Below are 13921 nucleotides of genomic sequence, written 5' to 3'. Positions count from 1 at the left end.
AAATCAGGGGCAAGAGTTGGGACAACAAGAACAAGCTGCAATCCCCAATCCAATTGGAATGGTTCAAGTGCTTCAGACTTTGACTGGGGTGGTGCAACAACAAACCACCATAAGGAATAACTTGACTAGACTTATGGAGCAACAACAACGGATGCAGCCAGGTGTTGGGCCACAACCGAGGCTACGTTGTAACATTACCGAGTTTAAGAAGATAGCCTGGGCATTTGACGGAGCCACATACCCTTTGGAGGCTGAAAAATGGTTGACAAAAATGGAAAAGTTATTTCCCATTTTTGAGTGTACCGATGATCAGAAGGTGACCTATGCTACGTTTATGCTACAATGGATAGCTAATGATTGATGACAAATGGAGAAGCGCATACACGAGCATGATGCCAACCCCTATACATGGGAAAGGTTTAAGAATGCGTTCAATGAGAAATACTTCCCTAGGAGTGTTCGTCTACAAAAACAGAGGGAATTTTCGAAGTTAGAGCAAGGGAATAAGACGGTTGCAGAATATGAAGCCGAGTTTACGAAGTTGTCTAAATTTACATCAGCATTTGAAGTAGACGAGGATAGTAGAGCACAAAAGTTCGAAGGTGGGCTAAGAACAAACATTATGCAACAGGTGGTTCCTTTCGAGTTACCTACTTTTGGAGCAGTGTTGAATAAGGCTTTGTTGGTTGAGAGTGGCCTCACTAGAGCCCAAGAAGAAAAAGAAGAGAATTATAAGACGAGGCCTAGTTCTTCCAACTTCCAAACTAACAATAGTTCGAAGGGCAATGCTAAGAGACAAAACACTTATTCGGTTGGGAGTTGGGGAAGTCGAACTATGGATGGTAATGTTGATAAGAAGAATGATCGGATACAGTGCACTAGATGTAATGGGTTCCATCGAGATAGTGAGTGTCGCTGGAATACTGGGGCTTGTTTCTCTTGCGGGCAACAGAGGCACAGGATAGCCGATTGCCCTAACCGAAAGGGGCGTGAGACTGAACAGAAAGCATGGACAAATAAAGGAGCATCAATAGACAAAGAGTCTTCAGGAAATCAAAAGAAAAATGGGGGTCATAAGCCAAAGACTCAAGGTTGAGTGTACGCACTCACGCAACAAGATGTTCAGACTTCTAACACGGTGGTGTCAGGTATTGTTTTAGTGTCTTCTGTTTATGCACATGTGTTATTTGATTCTGGCGCTATAAATTCATTCTATGGGATTTGTTGAAAAACATGGATGGAAATGTGTCTCTAGAGAGATCAACTTATGTGTTGAAACCCCAATAGGAGGTGTTATGGTTGCTGACTTAATTTGCAAATCTCGTGTGGTTAGTATAGATGGCAGGAAATTGCTTGTAGACTTAACTATTTTACATATGCGGGACTTTGACATAATTTTTGGAATGGATTGGTTGGTAACCAATTATGTTTCTGTTGATTGTCGAGGCAAAAGGGTAGTATTTCAGATTCCTAATCAACAAGAATTTTGTTTTGTGGGTAGTGGAGTTAACACTCCTCTTCTGGTAATCTCAGCTTTGCAAGCTAGACGGTTGTTAAGGAATGGTTACGAGGGCTATTTAGCTTCTGTGAGAGATACCCGTGAGACTGAATTGAAGCTAGAGGATATTCTAGTTGTGAAGGAATTTCCCGATGTTTTCCTTGAAGAGTTACTGGGGTTGCCACTAGATAGAGAGATTGAGTTTGCCATTGAATTGATATCCGGCACGGGTCCTATCTCCAAGGCTTCGTATCGGATTGCCCTAGCAGAGTTGAAAGAGTTGAAGGAACAATTACAATAGTTACTAGATAAGAGCTTTATTCGGCCTAGTGTTTATCCTTGGGGTGCGCCTGTTTTATTTGTGAAAAAGAAGGATGGTAGTTTTCGCCTTTGCATTGATTATAGAGAGTTGAACATGGTGACAATTCGAAATAAATATCCTTTGCCTAGGATAGATGACCTATTTGATCAGTTGCAAGGAGCACAAGTCTTTTCTAAGTTTGACCTTCGTTTTGGCTATCACCAGTTGAAGGTTAAGGCAGAAGATACACCTAAGACAGCCTTCCGAACTAGGTATGGGTATTATGAATTTTTAGTGATGCCGTTTGGGTTGACCAATGCGCCTGCAGCTTTTATGGATTTAATGAATAGAGTATTTAAACCCTTCTTAGATCAGCTGTGGTAGTTTTTATTGATGACATTCTTGTGTACTCGAAGAGTCAAGAACAGCATAAAGAACATCTGAGAATAATGTTGCAGATATTAAGGGAGAAGAAATTATTTGCTAAATTAAAGAAGCGTGAATTTTGGCTGGAGAGTGTATCATTCTTGGGTCATGTGATATCTAGAGATGGGGTGTCTGTTGACCCCAAGAAAGTGGAGACGGTGGTAGAGTGGAATAGGCCTACTAGTGTCACTGAAATTCGTAACTTCTTGGGTTTAGCAGGTTATTATAGAAGGTTTGTTGAAAGATTTTCCCGAATTTCTATGCCTTTGACTCGTTTAATACAAAAAGGGGTTAAATTTGAGTGGTCTGATGATTGTGAGAAGAGTTTCCAAGATCTCAAGAGTCGATTGGTGTGTGCTCCAGTACTTATAGTTCCGTCCGAAGATGAAGGTTTTACCATCTATAGTGATGCGTCGAAGAAAGGCTTGGGTTGTGTCCTGATGCAAAATGATAAGGTAATGGCATATGCGTCTAGGCAGTTGAAGCCATATGAGCAGAATTATCCTACACATGATTTGGAGTTGGCTGCCGTGGTGTTTGCATTGAAAATCTGGAGGCACTACCTATATGGGGTGAAATGTGAGATATTCACTGATCATAAAAGTCAGATGTATATTTTTCACTCAAAAAGAATTGAATACGAGGCAAAGGTGATGGTTGGAGCTATTAAAGGACTACGATTTGACTATCAATTATCATCCGAGAAAAGCCAATGCAGTGGCAGATGCCTTGAGTAGAAAGACCCCGAGTAATTTGGCTACCTTGATCATTAACCAAAAGAATATCTTGGAGGACTTGCAGAGGTTAAATATTGAGATTAGATGGCATAGCCATGGAGTGCAGTTGGAAAACCTTAGAGTTCAACCCACATTGATTGATAGAATTAAAGATGCTCAGGGAAGAGATCCTCAGTTGCCAAAACTTAAGGCTGAAATGGAAATAAGGCTACAAATGGAATTTTGTACGCATAAAGATGGAACCTTGAGATTTGGAGAGAGGTTGTGTGTGCCTAATGATTTAGAACTCAAGAGAGAAATCCTGAGAGAAGCTCACAGTTCAGAATATACTGTACATCCAGGGAGCACTAAAATGTATAAAGACTTGAAGAGGAACTTTTGGTGGAATAATATGAAGAGGGAAATTGCTCAGTATGTTGCTCAATGTTTGGTATGTCAACAAGTGAAAGTTGAACATCAGAGACCTGCAGGTAAGTTACAACCTCTTCCTATTCCCGAGTGGAAGTGGGAGCATATTACCATGGATTTTGTGACAGGGTTGCCTAGGACCCAAGGTGGTAACAATGCTATTTGGGTTATCGTTGATCGATTGACCAAATCCGCTCACTTTCTAGCTTTTAAGGTAGGGTTCTCCTTAGAGAAGTTTGCAAAATTGTATATCAAGGAGATTGTGACGTTGCATGGCATTCCGGTGACCATAGTGTCTAATAGAGATAGCAGATTTGTATCTATGTTTTGGAGGAGTTTGCATACAGCTTTGGGCACTAGTTTGAATTTTAGCACTGCCTTTCATCCTCAAACTGATGGACAGTCAGAGAGAACTATTCAAACCTTGGAAGACATGTTGAGGGCTTATGTTATTGATCTTGGAGGTTCTTGGGATGAGCATTTGGCCTTAGTAGAATTCTCTTATAATAACAGTTATCATACGAGCATTCAAATGGCACCATATGAGGCCTTATATGGATGAAAGTGTAGATCACCTATTTGTTGGGATGATGTGGGTGAAAGGAAGTTGTTAGGGCCTGGGATTGTGCAACAAACAGTGGACAAGATCAATCTTATTAGAGAGCGACTTTGCACGGCACAGAGTAGACAAAAAAGTTATGCAGATAACAGGAGACGCAATTTGGAGTTTGGGGTTGGAGACCATGTGTTCCTTAAGGTGTCTCCTATGAAAGGAGTAATAAGGTTTGGTGTTCGTGGTAAATTGAGTCCTAGATTTGTTGGGCCATTTGAGATTTTAGATTGAATTGGTGAGGTAGCTTACATACTTGCCCTACCACCTTCACTAGCTGGCGTTCATAATGTTTTTCATGTCTCAATGTTAAAGAAGTATATACCGGATCCTAGTCATGTGGTTGATCATGCACCGTTGCAGTTTAAGGAGGATTTGACTTATGGAACACCCTATACGAATTGTTGATAGAAAGGAACAGGTTTTGAGACGTCGAGTCATCCACTATATTAAGGTTCAATGGAACAATCACTCAGAAAAAGAAGCAACTTGGGAACTCGAGGATGAAATGAAACAAAAGTATCCACAACTTTTTGAGACTCCAAGTATGTCAAATTTCGAGGACGAAATTTCTTTTAAGGGGGGAAGAATGTAAAACCCAAGTTATTTATAGAATTATTTTGGATAGATCCTTTTAAAAAAAAGAAAGAAAAAAGGAAAGAAAATGGAGCCTTGTGAAAGTACTGCTAGGTATTTGGAGGCTACTGCTGCTCAACGGTTTGAAGAGTAGAAAAAAAGAAAAAAAAAAAAAAAAAAGAGAGACCTAAACCAAAAGGAAGAGGGAGGATTCATAAGAGTGGTGGTTTTGCTTTATTCATCACTTAGGTAAGATTTATTTTATTGTATACTTATCTATGATTTTGGTGTTAATATATCAATAGATGATTTTATGGACATATATGATTAAATAGATATATTGATGTAGTCTATGTTGGGGGTCTCGGTTTCACTCAATTTTAGAGTATATTTTGTTTTCCATTTAGGTGGCTCATATTTTGAAATTGATATGTGATACGTTAGGTTTAATGGTGGTGTGTTTGTGGGATACAAGATTGACTTCAAGCAATTACAAATTTTTACATGTATATAAACAACAATAGAATAATATGGGTTGAGAATTTCCGAAGCCGTGATGGCTTTGTTTTGATGCCAAATTGTGGGAGTTCCTAATAGTCAATTGGGTTAATTTATTCTATTGTTGTTACAAGAATAGAAAGATGGGTGCACATAATAATTGTTTATGCAGTGTAATATTTTATTAGGTTTGTGAGATTGAGGTGGATCTTGGTAATTTGAGATTAGCTTGGGAAATATTATTTTAGCTATTTGAGGTAAGTAACCTTCTATCACTGTTGGTTCATTTTTATTCCTATTGAATCGTTTAAAATTATAAATATTTATTTATAGCCTTCATGTTCTCTTAAAATAAAATATGGGTCAAGTATAAAACAACAATGAATATTATTATGGAAGTTATTTGAATATTTTGTGAAACTATTTTGAAAATTGTACCAAATGTTTATTCCAAAAATATCGAATGTTTTATTTAAAATTTATGTATTGTTTGAATTTTGAACATCACTCTAATCTGACTATGATTTGGACCCTAGCCAATGAGGGTTATTTATTAGCACAGAAATTAGTTTCTTTTGAGGCTTTACCACCGGCCTATGTGTGGTTCTAGGCCTTGTCACGAGTTAAGTTACCGTAGTCACCAAGATGTGAGTTTTGTGAATCAAATCATTGAACCATCTGAATGTCGAACCATTGATTTTAACAACGAATTACTTTGAATTATCACATTGGCTTTTCATTTAAAATGTATTGTAAATTGTTTATTTTTAGCTATGAAACCACCTTACAAATAATTGTTCGTTTATTGAACTGTAGAAAAAATTATATTTATTGGTTATTGATTTATTTATTTATTATTTATTGTATACTTAATCCAGCTAGCAGTGATGGTTGGTTATTTACTGGGCAATCTAGCTTACCCTTATTTTTTTCAGATTCTGAAAAGTAAAGCTGCGCGGGATTTTTTACATCTGGGAGTGCCAAGAGTAGGACCATTATTTAAGTACTTGGATTATTGTTTTGTTAGTGGATTAAATTAGTGAACTTGGTGGACATTTTCATATAAGAACTATTTATTTTTATGGATTTTGGCATTATGACAATTAAGGATTTAATTTGAGTATTTTACATTGTGGGTTATGTGATTGGATTCTTAGCCTTGCATACTCACTTACATGAGTGTGCGGCGTTGTCACGGAGCTTGGGGCGTGACAACCAAGGATCCGGACTCAAGAGCTTAACGTATAGCTCTGATATGATGTTAAAATATCTAAGAGAGAGAAGGAGAATATTATATTATATGTATATTTAATATTGTGTTGAATAATAATGTAATAACGTATATATAAGACTCCTTTATATAGGATGAGAGAAATTTAAGTATAATAATCCTAAGTATAGTAATAAATATAATATGGTATATATGATAGACAGAATATATAGTTACTATATTTACCAATTTATAGCAAAAAAAAATTATTTTGGATCCTATGTCTCATCTCATGTCACCACAAGAACTATATCAATGGAAAAAAGACCTGCTAGGTCAAGATCATACCAAGTCTAATCAAGTTTCAAAAAGTAGAATCCTTTGAGGACTTCAATTCTAATTTCTAACTATTTGATCTAGTTCTCAAAAATCAAGGGGTGATCAAGTGTTTAAACTACTGCTATTGAAATTAAAAAAAAAAAAAAAATTGAAATCCATATTTTGATGGTACACTCCATTTTCCTATTTAATCTGTCAAATATCAATCTAAAATCTTCTGCAATCGAACTTACTAATATGATATGTTATAACACTTTATTTATCTTTTTTTTTATCAGCAAAAAAATCTTTATTGATGAAAAACCATACAAGAGATGAGATTACATCAAATAAAGGGAAGGAATTTGGTGAGGAACCAAACCGAAAGGAAGAGGATCAAAACAGAGCAGAAAAACTAAACAGTACAAGCCCAGCACACACAGCAGTAGGAACGCAACACTTTATTTATCTTGATGGAGTGTAGTCTCTACTGAGCATGAATGTAGTGCTATCATAATCTTAAAATATGCCGCAATCATTATGTAATGTGTTATATAATTATATGAGTTGTTACCGTCATCATTACGACTGTTATAGTGGTGTGTCTCATAACGGTTGCCACCATTAGAGGAGGAGAAGTCATCCATAAGTGCATTCAATAATGTTTTTAAAAGTGAGTACTATGGGATGAACCAATAATGTTTGGCAAACAATGGCAAAGGACTTGTTTGATTATGTCAGAACATAGGATTAGAGTGTAGAATTTGATTGTTAATCCAGCAAAATTGAGATTTTCTGTATTTAGATGGCACAAAATTATAAAATATTTATTCTCTGTTTATCTTGACGTTAAAACTATTTTTAAATGTAAAACTTTTTTGTGTACAATAATTTTGTAAATCTAATTTTATGGTGATTGGTTGCATTTAAAATTAATTGATTGTCACCTTGAAAAACAACTTATCACCTTTGGTCAGGGAAGTTATTTTGCGGAAATTGAAGGAAAATGTTTTACTTGAAAAATATTTTCTTAAGTTTGAGTGCTGTCAAAAATAAAAAATAAAAGGAAAAAAAATATTTTAAAACAAACGAAATGTTAATATAAAAAAGAATGGCAACCAACTGGGCTTAGCTTAGTTAGCCATCATACTTTCTTTTAGGTTTAGTCTCAAGGAAGTTATGGGTACAATTTCTCTTAGGGGGTTGAATTAAGAGAGTGCAAGTATCAACTAATATTTACCGATTTAAAAAAAAAAAAAATGGCGGACACATGCATATCCTTTGTTTTTGGGTAAGTAACACATGCATATCCCTAGGGATTAAAGATCAGAAAATTCTATTGTTTTGCTTTTTTGTATTTTTTTTTATTTTTGTTGAATTTTTTTAATACTTTAAGTAATTTTTTTTTTAATTTTTAGATACGCCTAACATAAATACACTTAAAAAGTATAATATTTGTGAAAAAAATCTTTAAAAAAGTAACTAAATACCAAAAAATGCAAAAAAAAAAAAAATGAAAATTCAGTATATTTTTCGTATTTTTGTGTATTGATTAATTTTTTAAAATGTTTTTTCACAAATATTTTACTATTTAGATACATGTAAGTAAGATGCATCTAAAAAAGTAAAAATAATTGCTTAAAATGTTAAAAATATTTACTAAAAAAAATGAAAAACAAAAAACTTAATTTTCAGAAAACTGAAACGCAGCACGCTGATTAGTATTACTTCAACCAATCAAACAGGCGTAAGTGAATTGGGCTTGGTATTCAAATTTTTGTATTATTTACTTATTTATTTATTTATTTGTATATCGAGATAATTTTTTTTTTCAAATTTCATAATAATTAAATTAAAATATCAACTATATAAATGAATTCTGACAACGACAAAACTAAATAAACGATGAAAAATATATGAAAAATAAATATTTCTCAAATAGAGTCCATATAAAATTGGTTATTATAATTGAACTGGAGAATGTGTAAAACTTTATCTGTAAATGCAAAAGGCATGTTGATGTGGCTATTTTAGAGAGAGAGAGAGAGAGAGGGAGAGAAAACAAAAAAAAAAAGAAAAGAAAAAAAAAAGAGTAAAGCTTTTAGAATGTGCCATCTAAGTAAGAGAAAAATACTACTATCATATATATACTAGTAGGTGATTCGTGCGATGTATGAGAATTTATTTTTAAGCTGAAAAATTGATTTTAAGTCTTAATAATTTATGTGAGAAAATTTTAAGAATTGAAAGCCAAATACAAAAAAAAAATTGCTAATGGCTGATAAATTTTTTTGTCATTGTGTGTGATCCTATGTAAAATAGGCTCATAAAAATAATTTTTTTCAAAGTTTAAAAAAAAATGTGTATTCTCAAAATCTAAAATCAAATCCTTATTTCAAATTTACCAAAAATGATGAATTCTACTTGTATCGAAATACTTTTTCCCAAAAAAATAAAAACAACAAAAAATTGTATAATATACAAATTATGACTTGCTTATAACTCATGGTACATTACTTTGATTATTAATCGAAAAGGTCTTTACTAATTTCTTATATTTTTTGTTATGTTTAAAGTGGTGTTTTGGGTCTTTAATTATGTTTCAAGTGGTGTTTGATTGTAATCTATTATAATATTTATAACAATATTTTAGTATTTTATTACACGAAAAAGTGTTTAAGTAGGTTGACTCAAATGTAAGATTTATATTTATATCAGTAAGATCGAAAGAGTTATTCCATTGATGCATAAAAAATTACAAATTCAAATCATAAATAATGTCCTCAAAGAGAATTAGGTACAAAATCTCTATAACCTTAATAATTTCAGTGCTCAAATGAGTTTTGATTAATTATGTGACACATCATAATAACCGTGCAATTTTTATTCCAACTAAATTATTTTTGCATATATTTTCTAAGAGAGCTCATAAAAGTGTATTATCAGTAATGCTACAAGTTCAAAAAATTTATTTAAAAATTATTTAAGAAACATCAATAAGTGATTTAAATATACCCAATCATTTCGTTGAATCATTATTCTTTAATAACACTCTACACTATTTATCATTTGACATTTGTTAATTTATTGTCTAAAAATTTAACAAAAAAAAGGATTGAGTTCTATTATTTTAATCAATCAATATCAAATTGGACATTACACGTGTATGTAAATCACTTCTACAAATATGACGTTTGACATAAAATCACAATGAAATTGACTTTAATTAATGCAATAATATTTTATATTATGATATGTATTACAAAAGAATAACGTTAATTTTAATTTAAAATAAATTTTTATTTTTAATTATTTATTTTAATAATTTTGACCATATCATTCTATTAATTTTTACTTGAATACTTATATATAATAAATTTAGTTAAATTATCATTTATTTTGATAATTTTAATTCTATTGTACTATAAAAGTGTAATTATCATATAATGATTTTATATGATATATATTAAATTGTAAGATAGTAAAATAAGGGATAAACTACTAATAAATTCTAATAATTGAACTTAATTCCCATCAAATTCTATTAAAAATAAGTCATAACAAAAGCGTCACTAAAAATAATTTGTTTTTGACGATTTTTTCGCATATGTTGCTAAAAATTAACAATTAGTGACTTTTTTTTGTCACAGTTTGTGATAATTTTTTTTAAATTGTCTCTTAAACTTATAATTAGTGACATTTTTTGTAACAAAATTTTCAAATTGTGCTATAAAAATTAACAATTAGTGATTTTTTTTAATAGTGTTTGTTAAAAAAATGTCATTAATTATCATAGGACCTATTGGATAATAAGTCTATCTACTAGTACCTACATATCAGTCTCCCTAAAATAAACTCTTATTTTGATATTAAAAATAATAGTTAAATTAGAAAGAGAATTAATAATATAAAACTAAAAGTGATTCTAATTATTTAATTTAATTTTTATTTTTATATTTATTTGGAAAATAAAAATTTGTAGAAATAGAACTACACAAATTTTATTTAAAAGATTAAATATAAATATGTTGTGATTGAATTAGGAAGAAAATATATAAATTAAATATGTAGAGTATTGATTTTTTTTTCTTTAATATTCCTTTTGAATTATTCATACATATTGTATATATGTATATAAAATTTAAATTAAATATAAATATTTTCTAATAAATAATTTCATGTTAAATTAAAAAAATTAAATATGAATTAATTTTAAGACATCAATAACATAGGCAAAAAATAAAAAATATATAAAAAAATTTAAGATGCACATAATTAAGCACATTCTGTTTTATTTATTTATTTGTTTGCATATAGAAATAATTTTTTTCAAATATCATAATAATTAAATTAAAATATTAACTATATAAAAAAAAAATCTGATAATGACAAACTAAATACACAGTGAAAATATATAAAAAAAAATAAGTATTTTTCAAATAGAGTCCATAGAAAATTGGTTATTATAATTGAAATTGAGTTTGTGTAAAACTTTACAGAGGCATGCTAATATAGCTTCTTTTTTTTTGATAAATTACAAATACACCCCTAAGATTTTCTTAAAATACAGATTGCCCCTGTGGTTTGAAAAATTACAAATACCTCCTTATTAGAATTTTTTATTTAACAGAATTAACTAAAAAAAATAAAATTCATAATTACTCTTCTATACAATAATAAAATTACCTAAATTATTAATTGAAACATATTTTTAGCATCACTAAAAACTATTAATTGACTTGATGATTTATTAATAAAATTAGCAATTTGTTATAAAATTATAAATCTTAAGAGATAGAATGTAATTTTTAAAACTACAAGAGACGATTCATATTTTAATCAAATCTTAAGAAATGTATTTGTAATTTATCTTTTTTTTAAAAAAAAATAAAAATAAAATAACCTTTAGAATGTGTCACGTAAGGAAAAAAACATATACATCAACCCAAAAAAATTGGTTGAAAGATATTCGTGTAAAATTAGTAAATTAGTTATCGTGATTTATGAACTTGGCCAAACTTTGGATTACTATTATTTTTATTATTTTTTTATTCTTTTTGTTGTCAAAAGATAGAAAGTCTTATAAAAGACAAAACAAAAGTAGCATCAAGGAAAACAGCCATCCTCTAAAAGAGGAATGGCTAACCACGACACGTCTTCCCCCGGCATGCGACCTACCACACTACCACATTAACACCTCTCTTAGCCAAAACCTCTCCACATGATTAGAATTGCGTCGCACAAAAGTAACCAACAGTTAACACTCGACCTCGTCAAATTTTGAATGCCTTCAATCACAACAGCGGCCACATTATTTAATACTCGACCTCATCAAATTTTCATTACCTAACCTACAATATATTAAAAGGAACACAACAGTGAGAGGGTAATTTATACTTAAATTGGGTCGAGATGGGTAAATGGATCGACCTGAGTAAATGGGCCGTTCTTTGGGCCACAGTAAGAAGGGCTAGATGAAAGGGAGCTTGTAGTTAGCCCGGTCCTGGTAAGCCTTATTGTTATCCCGGTCCGAAAGAACCGTGAAGTTAGTCCGGTCTAGAGAAACATTGCATATAGCCCGGTCACCGTACTCAAAGTTAGCACGGTCATGGCTTTTCGTGGTTATCTCGGTCAGAACCTTGCTGTTTGTTAGCTCGGTCTGATCACACCATGGTTTGTACATATGAAACCGAGGTAAGAGCAGTGAAAGGAAGAACGAAACTAGCTATAGTTCGGTCTAGTCTGCGGCTTAGCATAGCCATGCTTACCTCGGTCATATTGGAATCCGACCATGGTAAAACCATCTCACTTGGTTTAAGCAGTGAGGGGGGTGTTGAAAGATAAGCATTGTCTTTCTGGAGTATGACTCCTAGGAGGACTCTACATGGATGAGTAAAAGTCCTACTAGGATTGTGCCACGCGAAACCTATAAAAGCTCATAACATCACTTGTGGAAAGGTAACACAACTTTGATTCTCGAATACACAGAGCTTTGTCTATTTGTCTATTTTTGCTGACTTAGGCATCGGAGAGGTATCCGGTACACTCCCGCCGGCTAGCTCACGTTTGTGTTTTCAGGGAATAAAGCGGCGCTGTACGGAGGAGCGCAGACTTGATCAACAGGACTATACGAGAAGGTTTATTTCTTTTCCGTACAACTGGCATCGTCTGTGGGAACAACAGAACGAACAAAACCTCTTGATCAAGTTTCCCTCATTGAATGGCGCACAATGAAGATTTGCCACAGTCCGCCATCGATGAACAAACCCCAAGGGGGGTGGAAGGCGAGAAGGATTGCCTTCTATCCCTCTTATGGCGAACTTAGAGCCCTAGCGACAGAATCCCCGGAGGGATACAAGGGAGAGGCGGAACAACAGCCCCCGTCGCTCTCGCTCACAAAGTCCTGAAAGGCAAAGGCGAAGAATCAACCCTCAAGCTTTGGAGGATTGCGTAAAAGAACAAGACGAACTGATAAGGAAGATGGCGGCGGACATGGAGGCCATGAAGCGCCAGATCAAGGGAAAAGAGGTGGCAACGAGAGAGGGGCGCAAAGGCAATACACCGCCTTGCCACTCTGAAGATCATGGTAGGCATATCACGCCATCGCAAGCAGAGAGTAGAAGCCTCAGGACAGGCGACACTCAATCCAGGACTTCCAGAACTCGTTACTCCAGGTCTGAGAGAACGAGATCATTGAGGTCTTACACAAAGGGAAGTACCTATCGGCCCTCACACACGCACCATACATTATCTAGGCAAACGTTCGACTTACAGACTGTGCTTGAAGAAAGGGCGCGACAGAAAGAGAATGCTAGAACACACGACCCACGCAGAATTTCAGCCCTTCAGCGGTTGGCTCCTCGGATGCATGAAAGCGTCGATGTGGGAATGCCAATACCGCACCTTGCCTGCGAACCGAAAGATAAAGCGTTGGCAGGACTGCATAGCTCGCCGTTTGTTCCGGCAATTGAGAACGCACCATTACCCTCAGGCTTCATCCAGCCTAAATTTACCACGTACGAAGGCAAGACAGACCCTTACATGCACCTAAGCCACTTTCGCCAGGTCATGGCGGTATACTGGCGGAACGAAGCCTTGATGTGCATCCTATTCCCATCCAGCCTTGGCGACCTAGGTTTAACCTGGTTCGAAAGGCTACCAGATGGCAGCATAGCCTCCTGGGCACAATTAGCGGAGGCATTCGGGACAAGATTCAGAACGAACACTAAGACGCCAGTAGAGATTGATCAGCTACTCTCCATTGACATGGGCGACAAAGAAACACTGAAGTCCTACAACAGTCGCTACTGGGAGACGTTCAACCAGATAGGGGACTACC

Source organism: Camellia sinensis, chromosome 10, assembly GCF_055761805.1.
Source record: "Camellia sinensis isolate YWXY chromosome 10, ASM5576180v1, whole genome shotgun sequence".
Lineage (NCBI taxonomy): Eukaryota > Viridiplantae > Streptophyta > Magnoliopsida > Ericales > Theaceae > Camellia > Camellia sinensis.
The sequence above is the reverse complement of the archived record's forward strand: the minus strand, read 5'-3'. Positions refer to the sequence as shown.